Source organism: Diachasmimorpha longicaudata, chromosome 11, assembly GCF_034640455.1.
Source record: "Diachasmimorpha longicaudata isolate KC_UGA_2023 chromosome 11, iyDiaLong2, whole genome shotgun sequence".
NCBI lineage: Eukaryota > Metazoa > Arthropoda > Insecta > Hymenoptera > Braconidae > Diachasmimorpha > Diachasmimorpha longicaudata.
In genome coordinates, this window is record NC_087235.1 from 6,214,871 (window position 1) to 6,237,188 (window position 22,318).

Consider the following 22,318-nt stretch of genomic DNA (forward strand, 5'->3'; position numbering starts at 1 on the left):
CTCTGAAAAATATTGCAAAAAACATCGGAAAGTCCTTGTTTGCGGAAATGCCGAGAAATAATCTTGAAAGATACCATCATGAGACCTCTTCAGAAAATCGTATTTTCCTTTAACACATTCTTCTGCATTCTGTAATGCAGTCCAACATATTTTTTCGCCCATAATTTTTATCGCAAAATTTCAAAATCAACGGAAATGCAATTATTGTTTGGTAGAAAAAAATAATTCACCGAATTCTTGATAAAAGAATACGGATCAATTCCTCCACCTCTAGAATCCCCTCCACCTTTCCAGAAATATCTCAAGAGTCCGCCCAAATCCTCATCAACATTCACTGAATTAGGAGGAGAGGGACCTCGTGGAAGTTGTAGTGACGCGGTGGTAAACCCACTTTAGCTGCCTCGGGGCCACTGCTGTACGGTTACCTTGACTACGCTTAGCCCAGCCGCGGTTGCCATCGCGATTCCATGGCACAACACGAAAATTCACTTTGACCATTTGTTTGGCGCCCGTCGATGGCCCCGTGAGAATCAATTTTACACGAAAGTTGTTTTCTCGCTCCTTTTTTTTTCGGCATATACATGCTCTTTACCTATACACACATACTCGAATCGTGTCACTCCATCGTGGGCCGATCAATTCTTTTTTTTTCTCTTTCCTCTCCCCTCCCTCTTTTCGCCTAATCTCTTTTTCTCTCTCCTCTCTCTTTTGTCATGTCACTTCCGGCCATTTTGCCCGTCACTTTGTGAGATTAGTTTGTCAGACCAATTTTTTTTTCCCCCTGTTTTCATCCTTTTTTTTTTCTCAAACAGGGAAGAAAAAGAATGCTAAAAAGAGCGTATGTGCGTTTTGCACATAGGTGCGGACATGAGAAAAGAATAACAGAGGGAGAGGGAAAGAGATAAGGTAGTCGTGAAGACGGTTACGTGATCAGCGATTGTTATGTAAATATGGCTGTTCGCTTACGCGTAGGGACGCAAAATAGTGTCCTCGCAGCAATGACTGTCAATTTCCATTTCATCTTAAATGCGAATCCCACGATTCGGTGCAGCAAGAAAATGCCTCGGCATCGTGAATGCGCCAAAGATATCTCTCATTATCAAGAAATAGAATCTGATATATCATTATACGATTTTCGCACACATTTGCCGAGTTATTATCTCCTTTTAATGTTGAGGTAGAAGAATACGAGTTTTTCTATTCTCCTGGTGTGATCCAGATCGATTTTATTGAGAATAAAAGAAGAGCCGATGGACATTGTCGAAGTCTCTTTAAAGACTTCATCGATTTCCAATATTTTTTATTGTTGCGGTTTTGACACATGAGTCCATATTTTCCATCCCTCAGTGCTTGAATTACCCGCAGTTACAGTTTTCTCAGGGGAGGAAGGAGTCTGACACTCGAACGAGACTTTACGACTATCCACGTATTCGCACTCTCGTGCCCTATTCTTTCCAGAAAATTTTGCTGAAGGACTTTTCCTTTCCTTCCCGGTATTTTCTAAACTCATATGAATACGGCAACGGCAATTCCAAAGTGGCAGGACTGATTAATATAGACAAAAATAATGGAGTCTCACCACCGCGATCAACTGTCCATTCAGAACTAATGAAATTCGCGTTTTCCTGAAAATTATCTTCAACGATTATTTCTTTCCTTCCTGATAATGTTCAACCTCATATGAGCATGATGGATGCAACTCCAGTTTACCTCAAACTTTCACTTATGCGACTTGCGCATTTTTCCATAGCCGTCCGCGGAACTAATTACTACCGGATGCTCAAGTAAAGATCACTCTTTGTCTGCAGCCATTTGCAAATTCTTGTTACATTTTAGCGAAGAGCAAAATGCTTGAAATATCCCCATACAATGTGGCAGTTAAAGTCCAACTTGTCAGTTCACCCGGCTGAAATCATCATTCAATTTTTCTTGGTCTCATTTTTTTTTTTCTTAAACCGTTGAGCAATCATTACCATGCAAATCGCTTGACTAAAAAGATTCTAATTATTTCAGTTTTCCTCTTCTATCTCACTCATTCCCTCTTGCTCTTTGTTTCAGTGCCCGCGTACCTGTGCCATGACAATCGTTTCACCGATGAGCGGGAGCGGACGCTGATATGGGCCAATGTTGTATTCTCGTTTGACAGCATCGTATGCCGCACTCACGGAAAAAAAAGGAGACAAGAGCCCATGCGAGAATAAGGTAGGAAAAAAAAAAATAAGTAACTCTAACCGATAACGATAACCGCACTATCGGTCTCTTCTTCCTCCCTCCCACCCCACCCTCTTACCGGACCAAGTAACATCGCTCTTGTACGCGTCTCCACCCCCTCGTTCAACCCATTTTCCGTTGCCTGGTTAGATTGCATAATTTATCCAACCGCCGGCCTCTCTCATATTTATTACCTCTCGATTCCTTCGCCGCGAAACAAGTGGAAAAATTTTCCCAAGTCTTGGAGAAATAAGAATATAATCGCACGCCTTACAGCGCGTGTACTCCAATCTTGCGTTTGGTTTTTGTTGTTTTTTTGTCCCGTAACCGTATGCAGAAGAAAGAATCTCAGTGAATTTTCTTGGGAAATCGGTGGGATGTTACAGAGTAACAAAAAAGGTAATGGAGGAAAAAAAAAGATTTTTATTCGAGCAACTTGTGTCATTCCACTTGACTCTCACAGCCCCATGAATCTTGTGAAATGAGATGTGTTATGGGGGTGGCAGCAGTCCAAACAAATCCCCCAAAAGTCAATTAAACATGAAAAATCCTCCGCAACCCGGTGTTTCCCACCATTCGGTAACTCCACCCCGAGAAATTCAATCGATTACCTAAAGTCAATGTGCGACCAATTCCCACGAATTTATAGTCAAATACCAAATAGATTAATTTCTTCGTAATGAAGACAAAGCGATATTATTGCACTGACATGACTAATGCTGAGAAGAGAAAAAAAATTTTCTTCCACTGTTCTCATCAGTGCGAGATCGTTGACCGTTACTGTGAGGGAGAGATAGCGATTAAAGCCTCCTCATTTCGTACAGGAGAAAGGTAACGTAACGTAACGTAACGTAAATGTGGGTGCGGTTGGCGCGTGCGCCTGCTAAGGCCAGGGTAGGGCAGGGGCGACAGCTGTTTCAGTCCTCGGGCTAGCATCCACCGCTGCACCTGCCCCGGCTTGAAGTTTACCCGCTTGCTATTTCACCGTCTGTCTTCGGTCTTCGCTCACCGGCTTTCAAGAAACAACTATAAAAAATGAAGAGATATTGGAGTTGCAAGGAACCTGGAGCAACCACTTTAGCGGTCATACGAGGGCTTAGCGAAGACTGGAGAAGAAAGTATGATAGACAGAGGGTTTCTTGCCATGTCCCTCATCACTTTGAAGGGATTCCCAAACCCGTACCTTCGATAGCCCTCCCGAAATCGCGAAATTAAAACGCGAGGTGAGGGCACGCATGCGCAGAGATGGACTTGTACAAGGGAGATGCGCGTGGCGTCGTAGGTTATGATAGTTGAGCACGCGTTGGGTATCAAAAATGAGGATGCGGTAACGGGATTTAAAGGCCAATTCGTGTTCCTCTTTGGTCATTCATTCCTTTTGTTCTTTAGTACACGATCTGTCAATCTAATGGGCGAGACACCGAGGCATGCTTTTAGAGAGTCGATAGAACAGGATGCACGTGACTCTTTTGCCAAGTCTCTCATCTAGGTAATTCTGTTTAGTAACTTTGATTTCTCTCCTCTTGTTGTGTCTCCTGGTGTGTTCAGTTGTGAATTTTTAAGCTTTTCAACCTCCTCCTCCTCTCTCCCCAACCCCCGACGGCTAGTCAACAGTCAATAAAATAGATGAATGATTCATTTTTCGTGTATCATCGTTTCATTGTTGTTGGAGGATCAAATTTGGGGGATATAAAGAGATGAGATGTGGCTAAACGATCCAACGCCCACGCCTATAAAAACTGATGACAGATGTTTCTGTGGCATTAGATAATTAATCTCGTGAGTGGAAGGAGGCTGGTGAAAGGTTGAGATTATTACCCTCGGGGGTAATTTTTTTTTTCATCTTTTTTCGAGGTGTGCAGCCCCTTTCGAAGGGTGGTACATTGACCTTTTTATTATCAGAGATGAAATCAGGTAATTTGGAGATTCGCGGGACAAAATTTGCATATTTCTAATGAAGTCGCACTTCTGAGTGTATTGTTTCTACCTTTCGCTATAACAAATATTGTGTATTGATCTCCAGTGAAGTATAACTTGGAAAATTTGTGTCAATTTTCCAGATAAAATCAGCATTACTCTCAGAGTGACAATCATCGTCTCATTAACAGTGATAAAAATGTATATATTTGCCTCATTGTTTTGTGAATTTATGTAAATTCACAACTGAAATTTATTGGACTCGACCTGGATCGAATATTCGATAATTAAAATGTTACAGTTTATTGCTCGTGTTATCTTCCGTCACTTTTTCAGGGAAACGTCAAAAATCGATATCGTCCTCTCTGTTTAAACACTGGTGTTCCCCCGTTTTTTTTTCCCTTTCCTATGTCGATGGTTGTAGCACAGGCACCCCGACATTATCTCCTTTTTATTATATAGGTACCTGGTGGCACGCGCCGCATACGATGCGTCCATCGGTAACAGCTGCATCTCTCGTTCTCTTAACCTCCTGCCCATCCAGTTTCGTGCTCTCTGGACAGCGATCGTTGGATTACATCTGTGTGTGACTGTCTGTACATATATATTTTTCTTCTTTCTTGGGGTATGTGCCGCCTCCGGCGAGTCTTGAGAAAAGAATAATGGGGATAAAAAAATGAAATGAGGAATAAAAATGTGGAAACACCTTGCTGCAGACGCGTGCCATGCTTTGCCTTTGGGCCATTCAAGATGTAGAGGGGGATGTGGGGGGAGGGGGGAAGGATAGTGAGATCTGTTGCGAATGTCTGGTCGTTGATCCCGTCTGGTGGATTACCATTGATTGCGTGGGTGTTGAACCTACGGTAATCAATCGATTTTTATTCACATGGGGTGCGATACTGGCGAGTGAAAATTCGAGTGGTTCTTCAGATCTTTGATGGATGACTTTGTGATGTTTGGGTTAAGCCACTCGTAAATACGTGGATTATCCCCTGCCTTGGAAGGGTAATCCTTCCCTTTTATGATTTTACAGATCTTTGAGAATATCCAGGTATCCTCAGGTTGTTGGCACAAGTCAGATTGTAAAATCAGCCACTTTGGCGTTAGGAAATTAGTAGAGTTATTGGTTACACTCAAGGGTTGTACTTCGATGACATTTGGTGATACCAATTGGGGTGAGAGGTCTTCAGCAATTGGGGTGACGCTAGGAAAAGTGAAAGGAATTCGTTGTAAGTATCGAATGTTTCGTTTTTCCGAGAAGACATGATCAGGGGCTTTTTTATTTCTTTAACTTTGGAAAGGTGTACTTAATATAGGTAGGTGTTGAATTCCCTTCTAATTGTGGTTCTGGAGACAGGTTTAATGAATTTTCCATGGTGATGAGGAGCATCGATCTCCCCTAATCTCCCTCAATCACCCATAATATAGTATCTGATGCACTTTATTGGACAGCACCTGCTCAAGTGGACAATGGCAACGGTTTGGGGCAGTCACTAAACTTCTGTCTCTTCAGATGTCCAGTCCTAATCATATGGGGCATTTTTCACCATGTAGGATCGCCTAATTCTATCCTTGAATCTCACCCGGCGTCCTCGACCCACTAATCGTCCAATTTCCATTCTTTTTATTTTTTTTTACGCCTCAATTTTTATTTCATCTTTGTGAAGAGCTCGATTGGGGTATCCTTGGTCCGATCCTTGGATATATCTCTCGATTCACGTTTTCTGTAACTATGGGAGGAGCAGGTGCAGTGAGGGGAATATCTTGGAGACGTCTGCGAGGAAGACTCTCCGTTATACTCAGGAGGCTCGCACGAGCTTCTTTATCCTCCCTCTTATTTTTGATCTCTCGTGGCAACATCTTGCTAGTGTGGAATACCTGTTTCCAGCGGGGATTCTTGTATGTATTTTTGTAGAGTATCAGTAGGAGCACGCGCCACAACTTCTTTCCACCCTGGGACACCTGCTGCCGATTCAAATGGGCCTTCATTCCTTGGCACGAGCTCATCGCTTGATGGGATATCGGTTGTCAAGCGAGTTAGTGGCCTCATGATGGGAGAATTTAGCTGTCAATATTTTTTTTCTTTCACGTTCAATCAGGTTTTTCGAGTGGGGTAAATACAAATATTTACACGGAGAAAGTTGTTCAATGAAAATTAGCGGAACAGCTCATATGACGTTGAAAAAAAAAAATTACACTAACGTCACGGAATTTACGTGATGTTTGTTTTTTATATTAAAAATAGAAGTTTATCCGCTTTTTAAGGTCGACATATAAAGAAAACGACGATCATATACACGAAAGCAGCTGAGTCCGAGTCATCTGCCCTGCTGGCGTGACGTGATAACCATCCCCTCTTTAGCATCCCCCATACACACCACTGCGTATATACACTAATGGAAATTTATTATCAGACAAGAAACTTGTACAGCTGACAGAAGGTGAAAGAGCCGCGCCTCGACAATTACTCTTTTAAAAATCGAGATAACTCTGAACAAAGAAAATTGAAAGAATCTCACCGAGAAAATATGTTCAGCAGCAGAATAGTATATTTTGAAAAAAAAATCGTAAAAGTGTAATGAACCCGGGGAATACAATTTTCATAATTGAATTACATCATCTCTTTACTCAAGAGTGGAAATAAAATGCGTCAGTATCGTTTCCACGAAGTGAATCGACCAGCAGAGGAGTTTACACGGGAATGAGATCCGATGGGATATTATGTCCCCTCCGGAAAGGGTGGGAGATGCTTCTCATACATATCAGATAGGAAATTGCATCAACACAGAGGGGAGAAAAAAAAATGATATATCCTGTCGTAACGTGTTTAACAACGGGGGAGGTTGGGCTATAGAATGCCACGCGTTCAAATGTCACGACAGCATCCCAGTAATAGACCAGAGTCAATGGAAATTTCATTGCCACCCCTCATCCCTCACCCTCCCTCACCACAATCAAATCATCCTGCATCCCAGGGGATCATTCAGGACAATGCCTTGACCTTTTCCAGATAATTTGAGGACTAACGGCTTTTTCTGATGTGTTACTGCTTCACTCGTTAGCACTTCCTCCATTTTCAAACTCACCGACGCAGGGAAAATTGAAAAAAAAAAATGGGAAGTAAGGTGTCACGCGTTTGTGGATCTTATTGTCTCGTGGAATGTATGGAGAGGAATATTTGATGGAAAATTAATTTTAATTTTAGTAGTGGTTCAGAGATGAGTGATTTCTCTGCAAATTCTCAGTTTCTACGGAATTCACTTAGAAAAATTTTAGAAATCTTGGTATTTGTAGGTTTTTGAAAATCCTGGAAATTTCCAATTTGATTTCTGAGCACGCAGTCGATAAACATAAATGCGAAGAACAAGTGTCGACCGGAGGATGTGCATTGGACACCGTATATCCTGTTATACATCCTAATGTAGTATTGCATTCGTTAAAAAAAATCATAACAAACGTGCTCGCGTACACCGAGCAACAATATCTCGTCTCCTGGGTGACAGATCGCATTACCATTTCACGATTGTCACATGTTTTATTTATTCTCTTCCACAACGTCCGATGCAATTGCACACCCGATATCCCCGGGTTATCCTAGTCTCTTGTTCGTAAAAGTGAGATCGATTATGCAGAAAGAAATTATCAAGAGTTTTTAGTGCTTGCGTTTTTTTTTCCCCCTCGTGATGGAAATCACATTGAGCTTCTGCGAGCCAATGGTGTGCCATTGGACATCGCATTGTCGTTGAAAGCATTAACGATGAGTCAGCTCGTCGAACGTACGTGGAATGTCGCTAATGAGTTGTCTTTTTCTCTTTTTCCCTCGTGATATTTTTTCATGAACGCATTGTGTGTGGACGAATGAGAAGAGACATTTCATGAAAAATCATAGCTTCCTGGTACCAACTTTGTCAACCGTCAACATGACCTGATTTTATTTCTCAAGACTTGATTTTTTTACGACTGAGTCACATGATTTTGACGAACATTCGGTGGATTAAAATTTTTCCTGTAGAATTGTCCAGGAAATTGTTTCTTTCTTTCCTCCTGTTCATAAATTTTTATAAATGAATTTATTTCAAAGCTCGTTGTCGCCGGTAGTGCACGAGTTGCCCTGAACTATTTCTCTAAAAAATCTCTTCTGTCATCCAATTTAAATTGAAAAAAAATCTCCAATGATCTCGTGATCTCCCGGAATGGAGAATTTTTCATTTTCGGAATGCCCCAGGCGCACGTTCATGATTGACGGTAACCCCCCCACGCGAAACGTGATACCGGTAGCCCGTTACAGCAATATTCGCGTGTAAGATCGTGGGAACTGGTCTAGTGCATCTTTTACTCCAGTAGTAGAGATGGTTTTAGCGGAATTAGTATTTATACCATAGCGAGAGAACAATAAGGAGCACTGTTTGCAATATTTACTGTCCCAGTATCGTTCACTTCGAAGATGTAGATACTTTCCAATACGAAAAATCTATAACAAGTCGAGCTACGATCGCTTGAAATTGAAGTTTTTCCCGGTACTTTCTAATGAGACTATTTCCATTCCAATCAGCCCGATCATTCTCAGGATAATTCACCAGTCTCACTGTGAAATGGAGAACAAAGATGAGAAGGAATAAACTGGATATTATCGACCAATGGGAGAGTCAGGATGTGCACCCCCCATGAAGCACTATACAACCTTCAACCTTCCTCTCCCCAATACCCTCTGACAGCAATGGCGGCGTCTCGTCTTGCTTGGCTTAACCAACTGCATCCCCCTTGTGGTAATTTAGCCTGGAATATATTTCTCGGAAGACACATTTCCAGAGAAGTTAGAGCCAAACGCCAGAGGAACGGATAGGCCCTTGTGGTAGTACAGGGGGTTGCGGGGGGATGGAGGAGGGAGCGGCTGGATAAATGTGGAATGAGGGGTGCAATGGGTGGGAAGCTCTGAAAAGAGAGGGAGAGGGCAGGAGGTCTCCGAGTATTGATCCGGCTGGACGGGTGATTTTATTCCGGCCCCAGAGGAGGAGGACCATCCAGCCTGTGTTGGACACGTGGATAGGTGGAGAGATATACACATACAGCTCTCCAATACATTATCAGATGAACGCGCGCACACGAAAATCATCTCTCTCTCTATGTGATATTCCCTTCTTGTCTGATGGGCGAACTGCGAAGTTGGCATGATGTCCTCACCGGTTGGTGTCTCTCTTCATCCAACCGATGGGCTTGGAAAAGCCCTGGGGAAGTTGTGTAGGTGCTTTTCGTTGCCTGGCAACCCGGACCCGACTTCCAGCCACACTAACCGCACCCATCCATTGGAGGATTTAAGTTATTCATGGGGTAATCTTGACAATGCGGGGGATTTTGGGACGAATGGGACAGTTCAGCATGTCTGAGGCTGGGGGAATTAACGGGTTCCAGTTGAGAACATGTATTCGGGGATGAGGAGATTTTGGGAGGAACATGGAGACGGTTGGCAGGAATGTGGGGATGAATTTTGGTGAACATTTATTTCAAGTTTATTATTGAAAATCGGTGAGGGGCTCCCAAAAATCGACACAGTCAAGGCTCTACTATCAGCACATTCTCCTCCAGTTTTTGAATACCTGATTATTCGGAAAATTGTTGTATTGTCTCTCGGTATTTGCCTTTCCACTCAATTAATTTAATTGCCCAGTTGAATAATTCAGCGACCATCAGACCTATCTCCTAGACCTTGGCTTGGTTTTCTTTCTATCAGATATTTATGACCCCAGCCATATATCGCTTCGGGTGTCTCTTGTAGTGACTTACATCAGAGATACGCAGAAGCCAGAGTCACGATTGTCACGAATACCAGAGTGTCATGAGTACTCTAAATCCAAAAAAAAAAGAAACCTACGAAGTGAAGCCATGTTCCAGGTGAAGTTGCTGCAGCATTACGTCAGAAGCGATTTGCGCCCGAACAATCCGATAGGAGAGAATATTCACGGTCAGCGATGGAGGATTATTGGGATCGGAGAGACGACTAAAATATATATATATTTTTTTCTAAGCGAGATATATCGTAATGACTGGTCATGCAAAAGTTTTTTTGTCTCCCCCTCATCTGTTCGTATCACTTGCCGCAGCATTTATAGTTTTTTTTTTTTTCCACGAATCGTGTGATCTGATGCCAGGGTTGGGAAGTGCTGTTAGAGGTGGGTGGTAACGCTAAAGTCAGATCTCCAAGGTTTCATAGGTGTGTTGGGTGCAAAGCGTTGCCTGGTTACCAAAAGCCCAGGGAGTCCAACGGGTCAATACCTGACTCGAGCCGTTTCGCCTCTGCATGAACGGTAAAACGTCACCGGGACTGGCTCGACTCCCCATCTCCCTCGTACACATTGCGCCTTGATATTTTTTCTTTATCATTGTTGGGAGAATAAAAAAGAGAAGAGGAGGGTTGGAGGAAGGCTGGGCTTATATCCACCCCCTGGTCTCCCTCGCATTAGCTCACTCAGTCGTCCGGAGTGCCGCCAGTCGCTCCACTGTCCAGCCACCCAAGGGGCTCTAGGCCCTTCCTGGAACTGCAGAGAACCCCTCGTCGAAACTCGACGGAATAAATAAAAAAAAAAAAGTTATGCTGCCTCCGCCCTAGAAATGGTGCTCTCGTGAGAGGGTGGCGTTGGGGGATATGCCGAGGGTTATTTCAGATGGAAAAATTTATGAATTTTGTTGCTGGGGACTGAGGTGTCATGAGAGTGTCAATTGGTCCAGAGGTCCTTGATGATGATGGAACGATTTTCATTGTTATGACTAATATTCAGTTATCAAAAAGGGCTTTAAAACGTGTTATTGAGGCGAATATTTTTTTATTTTGAATATTAGATTTATCTCTAGAGTTTTGAGGTGATAATTACGTAAAGTTGTAAAGTCATTGAAACTCACTTTAAACTTAATTTTCCTCGGCTCTATTAACAAAATGATTGACGAAGCACAAATGTTAGGAGATCCCATAATTTTCGGTGTTTCAATTCCTGGAGTTTAGAAGACATCAACTGATAAAATCCCATAAATTAAGAACTCCCCAAAATAGATGGGAAATTGAATTTCATTTCAATTATTCTGGATTTGATAAGAGTAGGAAAAATAGTAATGACCGAATTTGCTTGCGGCAAATATTCACAAAGCCTCGAATAAGGTGTTTCTGAATTCTCTCTTTCACACCTTATAACGAGCCCTCGTTATTTTTCGTGTTGTCGACCAAAATATTGAGGCGGCAAGTGCACGAAGTTAGACATCACTCCAGTGTATTTAGATATCGCGAGCATTAGCGCTTTGAAAAACGCCCACTCACTTTAAAACCGATTTTCCGACTCTGCATTAGATAGTCGCCGAGACAGATGACAATTCCCTAACGACCAGCCGTCGCCAGACACCATCCCCGGTAATAATCCCCATTATTGGCGGTAATCCATGAATGGCCAGTGAAATACCGAATATTTCGCTCATAAGACCGAATGGCGCATGATCTATTGCTCTCACCAGAGCACGAACATCTGAAATAGTAAATTTACAACTTGTCGAGTTGCATCGAAACTTTTAACCTCCCTGGTAATTTTTATAGAGAAAAGAGGGGGACCTCGGTGCGCATCCAAGATCGTTGAACTCGAAATGGTGCTGACAGGACATGGCCCCTTTCCTCCCACCTCCCTGTCTCTCTCTCTCTCGGTCTCTCAACACATTCATACATAGAAGAGGGAGCCCCACTATTTCGCCTCCAGTTCTCCATCGTTCTCCCTCAATTTTGTTGTACATTACTGCTGTCTTTTTTTTTCCTCGGCTTCTTCCACCTCCACGGATTGGTGAGCGTGTGTTGCTGGCTCGACCTCGTCGGTGGCGTCGACGATACCAACACCGGCGTCACATTGTCGGGTTCCACGGCATTGCTATCCTCCAACCACCGAGAGGATTTCCGAAACGATACCAGAAACCCCCCCGCATTGAGATTGTCTCTTGGGGAGCGGGAATCATTTGTTTTTTGAAAATTATCACTGATTTTTGGAACTCAATGGTGGGGGGGAGGAGGGTTGATGATAGGTCATTGGGATGTAAAAATGGATCTGAGAAATTTTGATATTTTTCGTACGTAGATATGTTGACGAATTTCTGTGTTGACAATTGGAGATTTTGGAGAGAAGGGGTACTTACACCTGGAAAACTCTAATTGTTAATTGAGCACTGAAAATTCGTGGGGATCAGGGGAATTACGGGAAATCTATTTTTGAATTTTAATCTTTTGTTGAACTCCGAAATTTGGTGATCGTTATTTAAAATTAGAATCACCGCCTCCGAAATTTCAATTTTTTTATGCCACTGGCTGACTAATTGTCGCCTCCGGTGATCGAAAATACTATTTTTAGACCCCGTGTATGTGTGCGAGTGGCCTATCATTTTTCAACTCCACGCGGATAGAACAAGTTGGATAAGAACCACCGGACCGTATGACCAAATGACCGAACGCTTAGATAATTTCAACCGAAATAATTCAGTAAAAATTCTGAAGTGAGGAAAGTTCCAGTCAAAATTACGGTGGGTCTGCTAATGACTTTCCGTCATTTTCTCGGACTTCTATTCTCACTTTTGAATTATAGAACTTTCACGTAACTTTTATTGAAGCTTTTCTCTTCATGCGATTCCCAGAATTCTCATCCAGCTCTCGTGCGGATCACTTTATCATGAGAAATTCTTCTCTCAGGTCGCGCAGATATAATTCCCAAGGTCGAGGATATCCGTTTTCAGGAAGAAAAACCTCGGCATTTTGATTCAAAAGTGAGAATTCAGTTCCATCGTCTAGACTCGAAGGTCAGTTTCTGTTTATAATCTTCTCATGATTTATCTCGTCAGCGTTCATTTGATATCGAAAAATGATAGTGATTTAACGGTGGAGGATTTCGTCGACCTGGTGAGATACTCACGCGTGCACGATTAATGCAGATGTACGTGTATTTTAGCGCGCTTTGGGCACAAATGTGGACGCGGGTAGGTGAACGCGTGTGGGTCCACCTGAGCGAGCAGACGAACCGAGGTAGTTCCCGAGAGCCGGAGGAGAAGGTGTCTCACATGGGTGCGCTCTGTTCCCTCTGCAACACGAGTCCTCACACAGATGGGGGAGACATCCGGGCAGCTGACGTCCCGAATGAGACTGACTGACTTCGGTTTAACCGACTCCACATCCTCCTTCGATTAAAGGCGAATTACGTCCGGAATGAGTCGAGGAGAATAGATGAGATATTTATGAGACGATTTTCACTTTTCGAATGAGGAAATTATTACAATGTGGGGAAGAATTATCTCAACTATTTTTTCTCGTCTCACCTTTCCTCATGAAAACACGGGAGTGTTATTAACTCTTCCACATGATCTCCCATGTAATTGACAATATTTATTACCATTCACTTCAATTCTCAAACTCACTTGTCCCAAAAAAAAAGTAATTTCTTCGAAAATTCCCTCTATTTAAAATTACAACTGAATTTTTTCTCAGGGAATTTTTTCTCCAGTCGAGTCCTCCAGTTCTCCACAATCACAATCAACACCCCCTCTCCCTCCCACTCCCCTCTCCCCGCCAACCAAACCAATCCAATTAACTCTAACCATTTCGAAAACAGCTCGAGGGAGAGTTTTGACGCTAAATACACCGGGAAAACATCGAGGGAGAAAAATACATAAAGGGGCGAGAGAGAGAGAGAGAGAGAGAGTGACGGTTCCACGAGGCGGTGGGGTAGAGGAGTTAAGCACGCGGGATGGCCGAGAGACAGAAGGCACAGAGGGAACGGATAAGAGGAAGCGTGGGCACTCGGGTGTGACCCTCCCGCGGGGTATCCAACGCTGCCCTCGTTCGCAACGATAGATACACGAACCTTTTGGCTCTGCGTCTCACCTCTGAGCTCCCCCATCACCACCTCTCCCCCCCCCCTCCCCCCGGCTCCTCGTACCACTCTTTTTTCCCCCGTGGCTCTCGTCCGGAAGTGCTCTTTATCTCTGTCGGTCTGTCCCCTCTCGTACACGCACACACACCTCAACCCTTCGGAGCTTCACCCGCCCCCTCCCCCCCGACCCCCATTTTTACCTTCCTCCTCTCTATCACCTGCGTCGTGCGTGGAGATAGAGTCTCCGTACCACCTGCCACGCACGACCATTTTCATGTTGAAAAATCGGGGAATTTTTCTTTTTTGGTTTAATCGATATTTAATCGATTGCAGAAAATTGGTTGTATTTGGGGAGGGATTTTTTTTTCGGTGGAAAAAAGCCAGGGTTTCACGGGGAGGTGTCATTGATTTTGACTGATAGTGGACACTCGGTATTGGTGATGTTTATCAGTGAAATTTGATCGAGTAAAATGTTTTTTTTATTGAAAAATTTAATGTCGAGCAGTGACTCATTAAAAATTTGAAGTATTTGGCGATATTCAAGCTCTGAATCAGTTCAGATGGAAATATATAACAAAGTCGAGAGCTTTCCGTGCCGGGAGGGTGGGAGAGCGCGTGGGGAAGCCCGAAGGACATGACCGAGAGGAAAGAACGAGAACTGTTGGATGAAGTACGTGGGTACATAGGAATAAAAATGGAAAAAAAAAGTGGTAGAGGTGGGAGTTAATCGGATGAAGAGATCGTCAGACTGTGCATCCTCTCTGCCCTCTCCTACCCCACCTCTCGGTAGCGAGTCCACTCTCATGGCTGAGCTTTGCATAACACTCGACCCTGGGGGAGTCTCGTCGTTGCAAACATGTTTGACCGAAATTGTTATTATCAATTATTGGATTATGTTACGGCGATGGGTTATCGAGGTGATGATTCCCACATGAAGTGATGAGTTGCGCGGTGAATCAGTTTTTTCTGTCATTTATCCTTGAAAAATCGACAAAAGTATTTTTTATTATTTTTTTTCCGGTGAATTTAATCAGAAAAAAATTTCTTTCTCATCTTTTTCCCCAGTCTTTGAATTTTATGAGTCGTTAGGGCTCGGGTGGCCGCGGGGGGGGGGGCAGAAAACTGTTGAATTTTCAACGAGTTAAAATGAAAAATAACTTGTTATGGTTGAAGATGATTTCCACAAGGCCATGAGATTGCGTTTCCCCTCCGTGACATCCCCTCGTGCTCTCTCTGACGGACACAAACTCCTCTGAGAAGCGGACGTTCGGCTTGGGTTGGCCGGCTACGAAGGGAAACCGTAAAAGGTGGGAAACCTCTCGGTTGCTCCCGAGTCCCAGCTTGGAATTAGCATTTACCTCTCTGGCATCTCATCTTCTATCTTCCTCTTCTTTTTTTTTTCAACCATCTTTTTTTTTCCTCTGAGTATTGTGTTTATTCTCGGCTCAATCTACTTTTATTCCCCATCAAGACGATTCCACTCGTGCTTCGTTCATCCATTAATTTAATATAAAATAACGAAAAACTCCGGATAAATTAAATTACACCGACTATTCAAAATTCAAGTTTTTGCTCGATGTCTCCATTTTCAAATTCCCCAAAACAAATGCATTTTCTCCCCTGATGTCCCAATTACGATTCGCTGACCTGAACCATTTCAGTCCTTCTCTTTCTCTCCGAAAAACAATATAAATATTTTATTACCGATTTTGCATCGTTAATGACAATCAATCACGTCGCTCCAACTATTAATAAAAAAATAATCAAGTGAAACGTTAAATCGCTCTCTCGATTTTCCAGGGCACGCTCCACTACGTTCACCTGATGTATGCACCGCATACAGATACCATACGCAATTCCATTATTTTCTTCCCCGTTGAAAAAGAAAAAAACAACTGGGGGAGCGGGAGAGGGAGATAAAAAAAGTAGCCGGTGAAATATGTAATTTCGTGTGTGCCCGGGCGGTGGAGAGGGCTACGCCCACGTACCTTGTTCGCTCATACGTTTCGCCTGGAGTCTTTGGTCGGCGTCGTACCTCCGTTGCCTGGATGTGCGGTAGCCATCAAATACGACAATGGTTCTCATTTGACCACGAAATTCTTTCAAATATTCGACAATGTCACCACCGTCCGCTCCCGTCGTCAGTAGTTTTCGCGACGACGTGGGAGACGCGCTGGCCGGGGTGAGGAGTCACTCCTCGGAACCCGGTATCGCTCAGCGCGAGGGCGTTTGTCCTGGGGGTTGGGGCACTCGCGAGGAGTGATAGCCACTGGATCGATAGTTCATTTAGCGGATAGTTACGAGTTACGATGACAGTATGGGAAATGCTACACTCATCTGTTCTGGCCAGGCATAACGACCGTTACGTGGGGATGGGCATGTGCCTCTCGCTTTTTTGATCCTTTCCCTCTGAGTATTATTGTCGATTTGGTCCGATTACTGGAGAAAATAGTTTCCTATTCTTTTATTTAAGAATATGTGATCAAATTCATCCATCCGTTCGAATTTACGGAGAAAACGTTTCTGCACTGGTAGAATTAATCATTTATTACGAGTGAGATTCGGAGAAGAAGTATTTAAATTCAAATATTCAAATAAACAATATAATGGTCTCTCAATTTTTTAATACATTATCATTCATGGTATTTCATTAGATGAAATTAGTTATTAAATTTATTCTTCAAACAGTTTAAAAGACACTCATGAAGAGGAATTTTAGATGCGCTCTCACCGTCACGTGATAAGTCCCATAAAATCCTAAGAAATCTCTTAAAAATGAAACAATATTTTTTTCATTCTCGCTCTGTGATGCTCTTTTGTGGGATAATTATCTTTCCATCGGGTGGGAAAGGAGTTTAAGCATCGTTCCCTTCTTCCACTTCTTCTCTTTTCAAACCGAAAGACAACGTTGCATATAACGTGGTACGTTGCTTCCGGCCTATGGCGCTTTAGGTACGGGAAGAACCGAACATTACGGTATCGGTGAACTTCCGGTCAACTCTGGAGGCGTCATGGATGAACGTATCGTCTTCGTCGTGAATCCCCATTCCGAATTCACCCGAAAATAAGGAATAAGTTGAGATAGGAATGAAAATTCTCTGGGAAGTCTCGTCTCATGGACATTTTATTCAAATCAAATAGTCCCCCTCGGAGCAACGTGTCCCCCTATTTTTTTTTAAGACAAGAGGTGTCCTTCGGAGGGATATGAGGGTCTTCTTTCGAGACCTTCATCCTTCCCCGTAACACACATCCAACAGAAATCATTCTCTCATATCCCTGTGTAATTTACCTCAAAGTATAGCAATTACTGGGGATAATTGCTCGGAAGAATGGAGATGCGTGAAATAAGGAAAAATCCACATTGTGACCCCATTTGGCATATGGGAATATATATTCAGATCTACATAAATTTTAAATAATAGGGGAGACGTGATAAGATAGACCGGAACACAATGAAACCATTTTGGTTATATTTTTATTTTTAAATGAGACAAATCACTAGATTTTTTTCTCCGTCACGTTCAATTTGCCGAATGTCCAGGCGGCAATTTTTTTGTTCACCAACTCCTTCTGTTGAAGGCCCATAGACTACAGGAGATTCATTGTCAGATGATAAATATTGACGAGGAAAAAAACGTGGACTCATTTCGCAAAAAAAGAGAGTGGGAATTGAGCTTTGGACAGATGAATTTTCGGAGAACATTTTTACCGATTTATTTCCATAAAAATTTCGTCTAAGTGGTACAACACCCTCTGCAAGGAGGCAAGTTAACGTCGCCGAAGGAATTTCCATCCAAACCCCTGCGAAAAATATCGACACCGTCACATGAATTTTCCTACTCGATTCCGTAATCGATGAACAACCTCCGTTCCGTAATTTTTATCGAATATTTGTCACTGTCCACCTCGATACTCATCTCACGACTCTTGATTCACTCGAGATTCACTCAGAGGTATTTAATACTCAAAGCAGATAACACGGAATACAGAACACGATGTTAAAAAATAGTGGATAAAAGAAGTCAAGAGGAGAAAAGAAAAGAAGAGAGAAGGTCTTGGATTGTATTGTTTTCTCGGTTCCTTTCTCGCATTAGCATAAGAATTCAGCGTGCACCTGAGTCGAATGCCGATCGATTCACCAGTGAATCAAGACTACAGGGCACTCTTACGAATACACGCTAGACGAATCATACGGAATATCCGATATTATGTTGGATGTACGATATGAGCCGCAAACCACATCCCCGACTGAGGTATCGGACACACATCCGAAGCGGATGACTAAGTACAACGCTTATAGACTTCCTAATATCGATTTTAGGATACCCTTCGTAGACTGTTAGTTTGGCATCGATCGGTGGATTTTTCATGACTCGATTAACCTTGTTTTTGGGGAAGGGGAAGAGGAGATCTCATTTTGATGGGACAGCTGGCCACATCCGATGATCCTTGACGCCGGCACGCGCCTACATGTGCTGGTGGTATGAGAGGATAATAAAAATAACCAGTCATGGTCCAGCTGCTTATTTTATATTTTGAGATGACGAGAGATTTTATTGCAAAATTTTTCCACCATTGGAATTTTTCTCCCCCGGAATTTACACGATTTTCCGCTTTTCCCCCATTATTTGGGTCACGATAGCTCCCTAATCATTGCATTCATTAAACTCCAATCACCAGGACAATTTATTTTTTATAAATTAGTGACTATAAAATTGGAAAGTTGTTTTATAACAGTGCAGGACTATCGGTAAACCTAGATAGATGCCATTACTCATCGAATTTTGATTCCTCTCGCACTGACGTACAGTTACATACGGTACATGTCGTGCATTTTTTATATAACGGAGCTGCAGGATGTGCAATATATATCGCACATAATGCATATAAGCGCGGGTGTATCAGCGTGTGTGTGTGATTTTTGTTCGGTGGCGGATGCGCAGTCGATTACACCGAGGGAGAAATTACTTGGTCCACCTCAAGCACAGATTTCACATCCGGATGCCGCGGGCTCATTCAAGGACCAAAAATTTTGACTCCGCTTTCAGCGGTGTCTTCTTGGCGGATTCAGCAGTTTCACGATGTAGCTTTGTTCCGGGGGACAGAGAGCAGAATAAAAGTAGCAGGTGGCGCTCATTTTTTTTTTTGGGGGATCTGGCCTCTTGCAAGGTGAATGAGAGTGCACATGGGTTGGATTGGTTTATCCCGGGGACAGTTATGGTGATGGGACACAGGTGGCCTCGTAACATGCTTTTATTGAATGCTGACAATTTGATTGTTAACGATTTTTTTTTGGGGGGAGAAATATTCATTTCCGCTGGCTGTTGGGGATTTTCGATGACCTTTTCAGGGTTTCTGGGTTTTCTATGGACAGTCGGACTTATCAGATGATCAATCCGATTTTTTGATAAAGAATTATAAATAATAAAAAAAATATCAGATGAAAAATTGCAGATGAACTTGATTAAAACTGAATGCTAATGAGAAACTGCCCAATAATCGATTGATAAATTCGTCTCATTTGAAATAAAAATATCGATCCCTCGTCTCAATACCCAGTGGATTGTTTGGGTTCGTCGGATGATGATTGAAATTTTCTCGTAGCATGACAATCAATTAAATATTCCAAAAGATGCCAGACATCCACACGAATTTCGCCGAGCAAAAGAACTCTCATTCGTCTCCATTGGTACGTGTATGGGGACACGTACGTGTTCTGGGAACAATTGAAGATCCAGAAGGGGTATCAGAGTCTCTCTTCCGCGGTGGACTTCGTTCCCCTCATTGAATACGTTGAAATCGATTGGAGGTGAACAATAAGAGAAACACCTCTTTTCTCCCCCGAAATCCTCGTGCAATTCCCCTGTGTTCAGCAGGAGTGACATGCAATGGGAGGAGAGAAAAGCCAAATGTCCCTCCGATAAAACATTCGTATCACGGCTTAACGTGCGGGCACGTAACATCTTCTCTTCTTGGGATTGTTGGAGACCCACCGACACGTCGCGTTTTGTCGTCGTGTAACCAATTGATTCAAACGCAACTCGTTGTATATGTGCAAGTTATCGGGGGATATTGGGTTTGCCGGAGACCGTAAAATACCGAGGTGTTTCAAATACTTCTAGTCTCAAGCGATTTCTTCATCGTTGAATCTGGAATCTGTGTCAAGTCAAAGCAAATCACTGCCAGACTTTTTTATTCCCTTTCTACCACTATATTATTTTTATTCGCATTGCATTCGGTGCTAAAAAATTCCCCATTTGTCTCCATAAATTAATTATTTCATTCCAATTAGTTCTTTAAGAATTTAAACAAATGCGTAATTCGAATTAAACTCGAAGCGAGAAATAATTATGAAGTGTTGACGTCCCTGGTTGATGCTTCTGAAGAGCAATTGTTGTTGAATAAATATAATTTCTTCATCTCTGAATGTAGATGTGTAGCAAGTCGTATCAAATGATACGAAGGACATTATGATCCTCAGTTTTCAAATGAATCTGCAGAAGTGAAGAAGACAGTTCTTTTTATCTGTCTCGTCACTTCATTGTTGATTCTCTCCGATTTAACCAAGTGCATGCTAAAAATAAATTTGAAAAAATGATTGCAGTGGTCCTACGGACGAGAGTTTAAGCATGCGACTGGCATCGTCGCCTGGGGTGGGCACAGCCAAACTTGGACACCAGAGAAAGATGATTCGGATGACCAACGACGGATATAACACTTGTTCCAGCCAATAAGGACGTGACAGCAGGGATATCGGTGACCAATATGGTAAGCGGATTCACTGATAATAGTCAATATGCGAATGAGAAACAATGAGTCTGGCCTTTTGGCTCCCATATGAAGAGAGAGGCCCCCGTAAACAGCATTCTCTGGTGTATAAACAACTTCCAATTGTAGGCCGGGATATTATTGAATACGAGAGATGAATTCAATGGGAAAAATTCGAGGAAATTAATCAATTAGAGTTGATGAAAATACTTTGACGTATTCACTTAGCCTCTGCCGTTATTCTTGACAGTTGAAATAACGAGTCGAGAGTGAATAAAAATTTATCCGAATATTATGTCTATCATGCGCCGAAAGTCCTTTCCATTTTCATTAAAATTCGAGTAAGCACCCACGCAATTCCTCTTTCTTTCTACCGGGGAGAAACGATTTCGTAATCCACGATTCACCGAGGAATCGTAACCCAAGTCTACCCGATCGACGTTTTCACCTATTAATTCTTTTTGCTCCCGAGTGGAAGTCCGGAGATGATTCAAAATTTTAATCGACAGCTGCACCTGTTACGGCTGACCTACAGCCTCTAGATTCTGACATTTATTTATTTTAAATTTTTTTTTCATGACGAACTAGAACAACTAACAGACACATCAATCAAATTAGTTAAAACGATGAGTTTAAAGCTCTCAATTTTCTTATATTGTCGCCACCGACGTGCAAAAAAAACGCGTTTATCCTATTTTCTTTTCCACCCCAATGCTCAATTCCGAAATAGCCGAGAGAGAGAGAGCTTCGATTACGATCAGCAATAAAAAAATATATCTTGGCATTGGGTTTCTTCCTCATTTTCAGAATAAATGTAATTTCATACAGAAGGACATGCGCTTCCGCGACTGTCTCCCTGTCGAGTGACATACTATTATTGCGAATATATTTGCACGCAGGATATAGGATTTTTTAATGGCAAAAGTTGACGCGTTGTACTCTCCCACGCATGTGTGTGCACGATGTCTAAAAGGCGTTAGTGCCGCCATTATGGTCTCTCATTCGTGGAACAGACTATTGCACCACGAGAGATCCACGCGAGTCGAGTCCAAATGCGCCAGCTTTTGCGTCAATTTGCCGAGTTATCAGTGAGCATTTCCATTAAATTGAATCAATCGGCAGTTAAATAACTCGTCATGTGATTAATTGTAATGTACGACGTAAACCTGACTATGACAAAATTCTTTACACAACGAGATCTCGAGATGATTTTTCAATGGAATGTGTGAACGTTGAGGATGCGCTGCACGATTTGGCTGAACAAAATCTCGGATTCTATTAGCGGTGAAATTATAACGGATTGACGGCACCGGGAGAAGGATTTCTCTTGAATGGTAAATATACCGATCTGACTTTACTAAGCTTCTGTGCTCCTTCGTGCTGGTCCCCTCCCATCCCCTTGGCTTCTCGATGTGAATGGTTAAGTACTTCCCGGTGCAGCTGTGCACGATAGAAGTTGCAGGCACATGTGTGACTATCCCCGCATTTTTTTTTCTCTCGGTACACGTGTATTTGCAACCTGCCGTACCCGCATCTTCGACAAT

General features: G+C 42.7%; 1 protein-coding gene across 7 annotated transcripts in view; it reads left to right on the top strand.

The window, feature by feature from the left end:
- The window catches only part of LOC135167471 (protein bric-a-brac 2-like), a 249,644-nt gene that overhangs the window by 37,339 nt on the left and 189,987 nt on the right, over positions 1-22,318 (top strand). For all 7 annotated transcript variants that reach the window (XR_010299865.1, XM_064130703.1, XM_064130707.1 and 4 more), the window contains exons 3-4: positions 2,059-2,202; positions 20,611-20,774. The gene's annotated coding sequence lies outside the window, so the exon portion shown is untranslated. The remainder of the gene's footprint in view (positions 1-2,058; positions 2,203-20,610; positions 20,775-22,318) is intronic.